Source organism: Gossypium arboreum, chromosome 8 (genome assembly GCF_025698485.1).
Source record: "Gossypium arboreum isolate Shixiya-1 chromosome 8, ASM2569848v2, whole genome shotgun sequence".
NCBI lineage: Eukaryota > Viridiplantae > Streptophyta > Magnoliopsida > Malvales > Malvaceae > Gossypium > Gossypium arboreum.
Window position 1 is genome coordinate 52,857,000 of NC_069077.1, and position 12,792 is coordinate 52,869,791.

General features: G+C 37.2%; 1 non-coding gene across 1 annotated transcript; it reads right to left on the reverse strand.

The window, feature by feature from the left end:
* Positions 1-11,152: 11,152 nt before the first annotated feature.
* Positions 11,153-11,259, reverse strand: LOC128280007 (small nucleolar RNA R71). Its single transcript, XR_008270189.1, has one exon. It is a non-coding gene; the product is annotated as a small nucleolar RNA R71 (small nucleolar RNA).
* Between the last annotated feature and the right edge of the window lie 1,533 nt (positions 11,260-12,792).

The following is a 12,792-nucleotide window of genomic DNA, read 5'->3' on the forward strand; positions in this document are numbered from 1 at the left end:
TTAATACGCTTGAAAAATTCCAGCAATGAGGTATGTTCGTATGTGCTTGAATTAGTTGATTCCTTGAATAATATTCGCCAAGAGAGTAATGGGTTTCCAGATTTGGCTAAGATGATCCCTTATGTATGAACATAGGGGTTGGAATGTGAAATGAGTATGATATTGAGAATTTGTGCATATGAAATTATCCGTTAGCTTTATGAATGCTATGCTTTTGTTGTGCTGGAATCTCTTGCTCAAACTTACTAAGCATAAATTGCTTACTCCGTCTTCTCTGTTTCTCTGTTTTATAGATTTTGCTCGTTAGCTATCGGATTCGGGATCATCAAAGTCGAAGTCATCCACACTATCAAAGCCCCCATTTTGGTACAATTTTGGTTGAACTTTGAAATGGCATGTATAGGACTACCCTTTTGTTGAAGGTCATGTACCTTTCGGTTTTGTGTAAACTTGGATGGCCATGCGAAAATGGCTTATATACGTTTTTAGCCTAGTACCATAATCGTTTGTTTGTTGATCATTATGAGGTATGGAATTATTTTGAAACGATTAGCCATTGGGATGGTTAATCATGATCACACTTTGTGCTATGTATGCAAAAGGGGCCAATTGAATCATGGAAATCATGAAATAGGTAAAGCCTACCTTAAAGGCAGATGCTGACAGCAGCAGTGATGTGGATGTGAAAAATCACTAAAAATAGTAGGAATGGTATTAAATAGTGAATAAATTATGTAAATTAACTTTGATGAATCTAATTTCATGTGGAAGAAACGAAACGGTCATATGAGTTATATGTTAAGAGATATTAAAGTTCTCGTGAAATAGGGTCAGAACGGTTTCTAGATCCCCTGTTCCGACTTTGGAAATTCATTGTAAATTAACCAGAGATAATTAGGTGTCATGCCATATATGTATAGATTCCTCTCTGAGTCTAGTTTCTATATAAACAAACGGCATCAGTATTAAATCCCTGTACAAGGAGATATTCAATTCGTAACACACGAAGGTCAGTGTAGTCAAACCCTGGGATAGGGGAGACTTTAACTAATAAACTGTACTAATTGGATTGACCAAAAATTCTAGAAAACAATATGTAGATGGACATATGAGTCTAGATTCAGGGAAAAATTACGAAACAAATTTTCGAGCTTTGAAACTCAAGATATGATTTTTAAGGCGACAGTGACGCAGTGACCAGCTAGTCTGGAAATTTCTAAATGGACTGTGAAAATAGTTAAGTCTGTGTGCACCTTGTGTCCGATTCCGGTAACGGACTCGGGTACGGGGTGTTACATAATTTGCCTTTCTTTCCAAATCTCAGGACCTTTTTCCACGGAGACACTTTTAGAAATAGCTTATCACCAACTATCACGAATAATCTTTATCTTTTCCTCGGTCTCCTTAATTAAGTTAACCCCATGAATCTTGTTTTCTTTAAGCTTAGTACAATATAGAGGTGTTCGACATTTACGCCCATATAAAGCCTCGTAAGGTGCCATTTTCAAACTTGATTGATAACTATTGTTGTAGAAAAATTCTATCAACGATAAGTACTTTTCCCAACTACCTTGGAATTCAAGAACACAACATCTGAGCATATCTTCCAAGGTCTGAATCATTCTCTTGGATTGGCCATCGGTTTGTGGATGGAAAGCAATACTAAAGTTTAGCTTCGTACCCAAGGCTTCTTGTAACTTCTTCCAAAATCGATAAGTGAACCTTGGATTTCTATCCGAAATAATCGACAATGGTACTTCGTGAAGTCTCACAATTTCAGTAATGTACAGCTCGGCTAACTTATCAAGCGAGAAATCAGTTCGTATTGGTATAAAATGAGCCGATTTAGTCAACCTATCAACTATGACCCATATAACATCTTTCTTCTTTGGAGTCAAAGGCAATCTTGTCACAAAGTCCATAGTAATACGGTCCCATTTTCATTCGGGGATCATGATAGGTTGAAGTAACCCTGAAGGCACTTGATGTTTGGCCTTTACCTGTTGACAAATCAAACATTTTGATATGAACTCTGAGATATCCTTTTTCATGCCATTCCACCAATTCGATTTCTTCAAATCATTATACATCTTTTTACTACCCAGGTGGACTGATAAACAACCGCTATGCGACACATATAGAATATTCCGAATCAACTCAGCATCATTTGAAACACAAATCCTCGGAGTCAATCTAAAAATTTGATTCACTACTAGATTCGTATTGAGCTCTTTTAGCTTGTAACTCTTTAACAACTTTCTGGACATAAAACTTCTATTGAAGAAAGTTCAGTCTAGCTCTCAACTCTACTAGGATCGAGCCATCTTTGGACAAAGCTAGCACGTACCCATAGCTCTCAAGGCAAACAACGATTTTCTACTTAAAGCGTCAGCGACTACATTTGCCTTACCCGGATGATAATCAATCACAAGCTCGTAATCTTTAAGTAATTCGAGCCATCTACATTGCCTTAGGTTCAAATCCTTTTGAGTCATCAAGTATTTTAAACTTTTATGATCGGTGAACACCCGACACTTCTCACCATATAGATAGTGTCTCCAAATCTTTAACGCAAAAACAATGGCGGCCAATTCCAAGTCATGTGTCAGGTAGTTCTTCTCGTGAGGCTTCAATTGCCTTGAAGCGTAGGCTATCACCTTAACCTCTTACATGAGTACACATCCCAAACCATGCAAGGATGTATCACTATAAATCACGAATTCTTTACTCAGGTGGAGTTGTACCAAAACTGGTGCTTCGATTAGTAAAGCCTTTAGTTTCTCAAAGCATTGTTGACACTTTTCTGACCACTCAAACTTAACATCTTTTTGGAGCAACTTGGTCACCAAAGTGGTGATCATAGAAAATCCTTTAACAAATCATCTGTAGTAGCCAGCCAAGCCTAAAAAGCTTCTAACTTCTGTCACGTTCTTCGGTGGTTTCCATTCGATGATAGCCGCAATCTTACTCGAGTTAACTCTAATGCCATCACCTGAAACAATATGTCCTAAGAACCCAACTTCTTTAAGCCAGAATTCACTTTTGTTGAACTTAGTATACAGTTGTTTATCTCTCAAAGTTTGCAAAATAGTCCTCAAGTGTTCAACATGCTCGGATTCATCATGAGAGTAAATCAGTATGTCATCAATAAACACTACAACAAACTTATCCAAGTATGGTCGAAAAATTCGGTTCATTAAATCCATAAATACTGTGGGAGAATTCGTTAGCCCAAACGGCATAACAAGAAATTCATAATGACCATACCTTGTTCGGAAAGCAGTTTTGGGCACATCTGATTCTTTAACCTACAGTTGGTAATAGCCGGATCTCAGGTCTATCTTTGAAAATACTGTTGCTCCCCTCAGCTGGTCAAACAGATCATTAATCCTCGGTAATAGGTATTTGTTCTTGATTGTCATCTTGTTGAGTTGACGATAATCGATGCACAGTCTTATAAAACCATCATTCTTTTTCACAAATAGTATTGGTGCACCCCAAGGAGAGAAACTAGGTCTTGCAAAACCTTTATCCGTCAATGCTTATAAGTGAGTTTTTAACTTTCTTAATTCTATCAGAGCCATCCTATACGGAGCAATCGAAATAGGTGCTGTTCCCGACACTAGGTCAATGCTAAATTCAACTTCTCTAACAGGAGGTAATCCTGGTAACTCCTTTAGAAACACATCTAGTTATTCCCACACTACTGGCACTGATTCAACTTTCAGTTCAGATTCTTTAGTATTCAACACATAAGCCGGGTAGGATTCACATCCCTTTCTCAAACATTTTTGAACCGACATAGAGGAAGTCACAACGGAAGGTATGTATGACTCATCTGGTTCAACTCGAAGAGTTACGCCATTTTCACACCTCAATTCAATGACCTTCTGTCTACAATTTACTATAGCTTCATGTAGTGTCAACCAATCCATACCTAAAATAACATCGAACTCATCAAATGACAACAACATTAGATCGAGCGGAAAATAATGGCCTTTAATCATTAAAGGGCATTTCTTGCATACCTTGTCAACTAGTACATGTTTTCCTAACAAATTCGACACCTTAATTACGTATTCCGTAAATTCTATAGGTAATTCTTACTAGACATCAATTTCATACAGACATACGAATGGGTTGACCCCGGGTCAATTAAAGCAACAACAGGAAATCATAAAGAGAAAATGTACCCGTAATGACATCAGGAGCTGAAGCTTCCTCTTTAGTGCGTATAGCATAAGTTCTTATCGGGGCTTGAGCCTCTGATTTGGCAGTAGAGTCTTTTGCAACACTACGACCTCTACTGGCACTTCTAAGGTATCTTAGAGGTCTACCCCAAGAGATAGGAGCATTCAGTTTCAGGTTTGACTTAACCTCTTTGTCATCTCGTTCTGGGCAATCCTTAAGGAAGTGGTCAAGAGAACCATACCTCTAGCATCTCCAAAGTGAAACTTATTACAACTGTTACACCGCGGTTTTTGGTTTCCCACACTCCCCACACTAGTTGTTATAGGAGATGAAGACCACCGATTAGGGCACTTAGAAGTTCTTGTTTTACCCAAATATCCCACTGATGAATTGGAGCGTTCCTGGCGGCTTCTTGACTTCTTTGTGGGAGATGTATATGTCTTACCTATGAATCTCTTACTCGAAACTCGAGCTTTCCTCTCTTCTTGTTTCTTTTCATTACTTAACTCTTCAGCTTTCTTAGCTCTGGCGGCCAACACTGTAAACTCTCTTATCTCAAGAATCCTAATCAACAGTTTAACATCCTCGTTTAATCCTTCTTCAAAGCACTTGCACATTTCTGCTTCAGTTTGAACCCACTCTTGAGCATACTGGCTCAGTCGGACAAACTCCCATTCGTATTCTGCCATAGTCTAATCTCCTTGCTTAAGTTCTAGAAATTCCTTTCTCTTTAAATCTGAGAACCTTTGACTAATATTCTTCTTTTTAAATTCAGCTTGGAAGAACTCCCATGTAATATTCTCCCTCGGTGTCATTGAGGATACAGTCTTCCACCAGTGATATGCAGTGTCTTTCAAGAGAGATGCCGCGTATTTCAAACATTCCTTAGAGGTATACGATAGTTCGTCAAGAACTTGCACGGTGTTCTCAAGCCAAAACTCAGCTCATTTGGGATCATCGTTGATTGTAGCCCTAAACTCTTCAGCTCTATATTTCCTCAATTTATCTACTGGAGCTTTACCAATTCTTACTGGTGCTATACCTTGTGGTACTTCTTCTTCAGATCGGGTAGGGTAGAGGTTGCATTTAGCATGGTTGGTTTTTAAGTACTCACCAAACCATTCATCTATTATTTCGAAAAAAGCTGCCTTTGCCTCTTTCCGGCCTCTAGACATGGTCCTCCTACTACTACCAGATGTGGCTTGCTGTACAGAAGCTGGAGTGTGGCTCTCGGCTTCCTCGGACTCATCTTGGGCTTGGTTGGAAGACATTTACTATATACAAATACATTTAAAATGGTTAGAAGATGTCACACTATCATAACTTGTATAATGACATGTATAGCTAGACTCGATACGTGCTACGTTAGTCTGACAATCGACTAAATCGTAGCTTTGATACTACTAAATATAACACCCCTTACCCGTACTCGAGGCCGGGACAGGGTATGAGGCATTACCAAATATGCATAAAAATGTTCATGCAAAATCGGGCTATAAAATTTCTTTCAATTCAAAAGTCATTCAAACATATGCGAAACGTCCCTTCTATGGACCTACGAGGTCCAAAACGTACATTAGAAATAGTTCAGGACCAAATCGGGAACTTTAGGAAAACTTGAGAGATTTCCTTAAATATAGAGTCACACGCCCGTGTTAGAAAGGGGACACACCCGTGTCCTCAGGCCGTGTAACTCTCTGACTATGACGTTAGCACCAAAATAAGGTTACATGGCCGTGTCACAAGCCTATGTGGCCAGGCCGTGCGGTCAAATAAAATTAAATGATTTTTCATAATATGGTGTAGATTTCACACGGCCAAAGTACATGCCCATGTGGTTAGGCCGTGTCTCTCACACGGTTAAGACACACGCCCTTGTCTTAGCTTGTGTTTTTACTACTGGGCATTCTGACTTGTAAAATTTGGGTGCAGAAGACACACGGCCGAACAACACGCTCATGGGGCAAACCGTGTGTCACATACGGCCTAGACACATGCCCGTGTGTCTACTCATGTAGACAATTCTAGGCTATTTTCCAAGCCTTTTTTGGCCACCCTTTAAGACTCACTCATTTATACATGTTCTCAGCATACAACAAAACACATTTAAATTACTCCAATATCCAAATCCATGATGAAATTATGCCCCTAATGCCTCCATGCACTATCTCAATTTTTACATGTATTTCTTAATCTTTTCATACCAATTCGTAATCTCTAGGTTTTTATATCCTTCTTTCCAGTTTTACACATTTATAATATTGTTGTGGCCATACTCATTTATCATAGATCATTTAGCAAATAAACATGCTATACCTTACATCCATCATTCACAAGCAACGACATCAACATGAACACATTGCATGCATACATGATTAATAAGGGTTGCAACCCAATGGTAAAATATGAGCCATATCTCATAGCCATATACAAAATGACTTATCGATCATCATGAGCCATTACACTTGGCTAATTTAAATGACACGTATAACCAAAAGATAAGTTACCTTATACATGCCATTATATCAAAATGAATAGTTCTTTTATACCCAAAACGAGATTGCCGATAGTGCGATTAAACTCCCACTGTCCTCCAACCTTCACGAGTCCAAAAGCTCTATAAGAAAGGGAAAAGTAAAAAGGGGGTAAGCATTACATGCTTAGTAAGTTCGTATAACGGAAAGTAAACTTACCAGTCATTTTAAACACATAATCATAATAAGCCATGTATCCATCAATTATAAATAATTTTCCCTAAACACATGCACTCAAGGAACAAGTTAGTCACATGATTTCCAAGACTCATAGATGAGCTCATCACAGCATATACATATTCAATTTCGTATTCCTCATGTCATTTTCAAATTTTTTATCCAGTGAATCATTGAATTCCTAATGGATATTTCATCATTAGTACACTTTAGGTGTACTATTTTATTAACCGTCAATTATCTCCAGTAGTGCCTTATCCGGTACACTCTCGAGCTGCATATTTTACAGCAGAATTACCAATCCAGGCAAAATTCTAGCTGTATCATGTACTCTAAAGGCTTTTTCGGATTACCAGTCTAGGCTAAATCCTTTATATGACAAAGAATTCCCTACAGAGTCTAATCTGGATTACCAGTTCAGGCTAAATCCAGTCAACTAGGATTACCAGTCCAGGCTAAATCCTAATTAAAACATGTACTTAATAGGCTCATTTCAGGATTACCCATCTGGGCTAAATCCTTTCCATAATGAGATCAATGGATTACCCATCCTGGCTAAATCCTTTCTACAACACATGCAGGATCCCATTTTCGTGAGAAGTGACCTATCCATCGGAATTCCATATTTAAATGGATTCTAACCCATTTTTCAATAAATTTTAGATTTATGAACATTTTCATACAATTCATTATTTATACATTTCACATTCAATTTAACACAACAATTAAAGTGAACATGCATAAACATCCAATTAGGTTACACGAACTTACCTGAATGATGTCTTGGGTTTGGATTCCGACTATTCCAAAACCTTTTGTTTTCCACTGTCTATCTTCCGAAATTGGCCTTTCTGAGTCTATATATAAAAATTAAATTATTAATTTATCACATTCTTCAATTTCAGTCCAGAAACTTACTCTATGGAAAAATTACCTTTTTACCCCTAACGTTGTACATTTTTACATTTTAGTCCCTAGGCTCGTATAATGAAATACATGCATTTCCTTGATTTCTCAAGCCTAGCTGAATTATATTCTAGCTTATAACAACCCACATTTTCCTTTATTTCAATTTTCTACTACCCATTTTCACATCTTTTACAACTTGGTCCCTTTTTAGGTGTTTTCATGGAAAACCACATAACAAAAGATGTTATCATACATCTAACTTTCATATTCCTCCATTAAACACTAAAATACATAATTGTCACACATTGGTATGTTTTTGAACATGAACCCTAGCTTAAAATAAGTGTAGAAATGACTAGAACATACTTCAAGGATCTCAAAAATATAAAGAACATAAAAAACGGGGCTAGTGAGCACTTACTATCAAGCTTGAAAGTTGAAGAAAACCCTAGCTATGGTCCTTAGAATTTTCAACACTACCTTGAAGAAGTAGGACAAGATTTTCACTTCTTTTTCCCTTTTATTTCTTTTATTTACCAAATGACATAAATGCCCTTAAAGCCTTTTCTTAAAATTTTATCCATGCATGCCCATTTTTGTCCAAATTTTTTAGAACTTGGTCAATTACTATTTGAGGACCTCTAATTTATAATCTAACTCAATTTCATGCTAATAGCTTCTAGAACTCAAGTTTTGCATATTTTGCAATTCGGTCCCTAATGTCAAACTGAGTATCTTAGGCATAGAATTTCTCCATGAAATTTTTACGCAAGCATACATTCTCATTCTAGACCTCATAAAAATCATGAAATAATTATTTTTATTTTGGATACGTGGTCTCGAAACCACTGTTCTGACTTGGCCCTAGATCGGGATGTTACAATGGCTTCTTTATTTTTTATTTTCATGGTCGTTAGTTTTATTTCCAACATGAGTAACTAAAATTTTTAGGGGTTGGTTGATGGAGATATGGTGAGTTGATTTTTGAATGAAGGACCCTAAGGAAACATTTAGGCAACTGAGACCGAGAGGAGATCTTATTGAGTACCAATTCAATAGTCCCAAGTTAACCGGTGAGATTGAGAGATAATTGGATTAATTTTTCTAATTTGGTAAAATGGAGATCGAAAGGTAAAATGGAGACATTTTGGGAGTTTAAGTGATTTGGATCCCTAATTCTAAGATTAGTGAATCACATCAATGTTAACCAACTACAGTGTGTTATTTAATTGTTAATTTCGTAACTTTGCATGTTTTACAATTTAGTCCTTGCTAGTTAGATAGTAAAATTGATAAACCATAATTTATACATATTTTTATCCCATGCTTAGCATAATTTTTGGATGAATTATCCTTATATTTTGCGAATTCGATGCTCCTAATCCTTTAATTTCATGTTTTATACTTAGGTGAGCATAGGAGAGTAAAAAGAGCAAGAAAACGGCTAAAAGTAGAGAAAGTGGGTCAACGTGGGAAATCAACACGGCCTGGACTTCCTCACACGGGTAGTTCACACACCCGTGTCCATTCAACAAACTCAAACACGGGTTGAAGCACTTGCATACGGGCGTGTGACACAGGCGTGTCCCTGTCGAGCCCAAGTCTAGTCCTATTCAAAAAAGGCCACTCTTGAGGGTTTTGAAGCATTCTAAAGCCTATATAAACACCCCAAGAGGTACCTAGAAGGGAGACAGAGAGTAGGAAGCAAGGAATAACTCGAAGGAAGCTGATTGATCCATCTCAGAAGCCTGATTCACCTTCAAGAATGAAGATCTCCCTTCAATTCCCTTCAAGAGTTCTTGGGTTTTCTTTATATTTTGTTATCATTATTCTTTTGAGATGTTTTCCTTCATAAATATGAACTAAACCCCCTACATACCTAAGGGGAATGAAACCTAAGACGGATCTTGTTATTATTATCTGAATTATATGATAAATATTTGATTTGTTCTTAATTATGTGTTCTTAGTTCTTGCTTTGATATTCCAGGATATTAATTCAAGTTTTGATGTGCTTACTCAGAGGAGCAAAAGTCCCTGTCTAAGAGTAGATCTAACATAATTAAGCGGAGTTGATTGCACGCCTAGAGATAGGGTGACATAATTTTTCCGGATTAGGGTGAAACCTAATAAGGGAACCCATAAATCGAGTTAATGCAACACTAGGGGTTTTAAGTAGAAAGAGATTTCAATTAATGAACCTAGGGCTAGACGTTGTTAGTCTCGAGAGAGATAATAATATAAATTAGGGATTTCTACTAATCAAGTCAAATGAATAAATTGTCTAATTTAGAGTCAATAATAAGTGAAGTCTAGGTGGATTTTTCCTTAGGTATTGTTCAAATCATTCAGTTTTCCCAAAAGTTATTTCCCCACTTTACTTTCTGTGCATTTTTAGTTTAATAATTAGTTTAAATAAAACAAACCCCTTTATTTTTAGGCTAGATAATAAAAAGAAAGTTAATACAAGTACTTTTAGTTCCTTTGGGTTCGACATCCCGGTCTTGCCATAAGCTATACTACTTTCGGTAAGGTGCGCTTGCCTTTATCTTGATAATAGTTAGTTTTCAAGAATGGACATTCATAAATTATAAAACTTATCACGATTTGTTCACATCAAGTTTTTGGCACCGTTTCCAGGGAATTAAGATATTAGGAACACTTAATTTTTATTACTTTAGACATTTATTTTATTGCAATTTAAATTTTATTTTGATTTTTGTTACTAAATTTTCTTTTTCCTTATGACAGGTTTTTATAGTTTATGACTAGAAGAAAACCGTCGGCATTGCTTTTTGACAATGAGATCAATCGCACAGCTCGCAAAAACTGAAGAGAAATAAGGCAAAGCTTAAGATACACAGAGGAAGAGCAAGAGAAAGATATTTTCACCATAATTGAGGAGATGGCTGAAAATCAAGAAAATCCGCTACCTCCTGCGACTGCTGCTGATCTAGTAAATCAGAATCCTGCTCCACGCACTATGTACGATTATGCTAAACCTACTTTAATAGGAACTGAGTCAAGTATAGTTAGGCCTGCGTTGCTGCAAATGATTTTGAACTGAAACCTAACACGATTCAAATGATACAAGAGTTTGTTCAGTTTGATGGTTTGCAGGACGAGGACCCAAACACTCATTTGGCAAATTTTCTAGAATTCTGTGATACTTTTAAAATCAATGGCGTTTCTAATGATGCCATTCGCCTTTGGTTATTTCCCTTTTCGTTGAGAAACAAAGCTAAAAAGTGGTTGAACTCGTTACCGCGAGGGTCAATCACTATTTGGGAACAAATGACCAAAAAATTCTTACTCAAATATTTTTTGCTGGCTAAAATGGCTAAATTGAGGAATGATATCTCTTCTTTTGTGCAAATGGATCTAGAAACACTCTATGATGCATGAGAGAGATACAAGGATCTATTGAGAAGGTGCCCTCACCATAGGTTACCTTTATGGTTGCAGGTTCAAACGTTTTACAATGGTGTGAACCCCTCAATGAGGTAACTTATCGACGCAGCTGTTGGTGGGACTATCAATAACAAAACACCTGAAGTGGCTTACAAATTTATTGAAGAGATGTCACTGAATAACTATCAGTGGCAAGTCATGAGAACAAAGCCGACAAAAACAGTCGGTGTTTTCAACCTCGACGCGGTCACTCTGCTATCAAATTAGGTAGAACTTTTAAATAAAAAGATGATGGTTTGTGTGGTTCTACTCAGGTACATCCTGTGATGAGGTGCGCTTCAAATGGAGGAGGAGTACACACAGAATATCAATCCTTCAACCCTAGCACCGAGGAGAAACAAGTTCAATAGTTGGGTAACAATAATTCTAGACCTCAAAATAACCCATACAGTAATACTTATAATGCAGGTTGGAGGAACCATCCCAACTTCTTGTGGGGTGGTCAAGGAAATCAAAGGCCACAACATTCCCCAGGTTTTCAACAACCACCTTACCAGTAGGAAAAGAAGCCGAACCTTTAAGAGATGTTAACGAAATTTATCTCGGTGTCAGAAACTTGTTTTCATGATACCGAAACAACACTTAAGAATCAACAAGCGTTGATCCAAGGGCTCGAAACTTAGATAGGCCAACTTGCCAAATTAATTTCTGAATGACCACAAGGTAGCTTACCAAGTAACACTGAATCTAACCCAAGGGAACAACTTAATGTGATTACCACTCGAGATGAGGAAGGGGTAATCGAACCTGAACCAGAACCAAGGCAAAGAATTGTGGCAAGTAAAGGTAAAGGTGAGGTGAACCACAATGAGCAAAAACCGGTAAGTAAAGAGTACAAACCTCGTGCGCCATACCCCAATGCAACAAGGAAAGACCACACAGACGAATAATTTGGTAAATTCCTTAAATTATTAAAGAAATTACACATTAACTTACCATTTACTGAAGCTCTTTCGTAGATGCCAGATGCAGTTAAATTTCCAAAGGAGCTTTTAGCAAATAAACGGAAGTTGGATGAGGCGTCACATGTAGAGTTGAACGTAGTTTGCTTAGCCGTTCTACAGAATAAGCTACCCAACAAGTTGAAAGATCCAAGGAGTTTTATGATTCCTTGTTTGATTGGTAGTTTGAACGTGAATAATGCATTGGCTGATTTAGGGGCGAGAATTAATGTTATGCCTTATAAAATGTTTAAACAGCTAGGTCTTGGGAAACCCAAACAAACTAGGATGAGCATTCAATTGGCTGATAAAACCATTAGATTTCCTAGGGGTATCATTGAAGATGTTCTTGTTAAAATCGATAAATTTATATACCCAGTAGACTTTGTTGTTCTAGATATGGAAGAGGATAGTAACATACCTTTGATTTTAGGACGACCCTTTTTTGCAACTCCTAGAACTATAATTGATGTTGGTATAAGTGAACTCACACTTCATGTGGGTGATGGAACAATCACTCTTCAAGCTCAAAATTCTACTAATATTGATCATGTGGTGCAACCCTTTTTG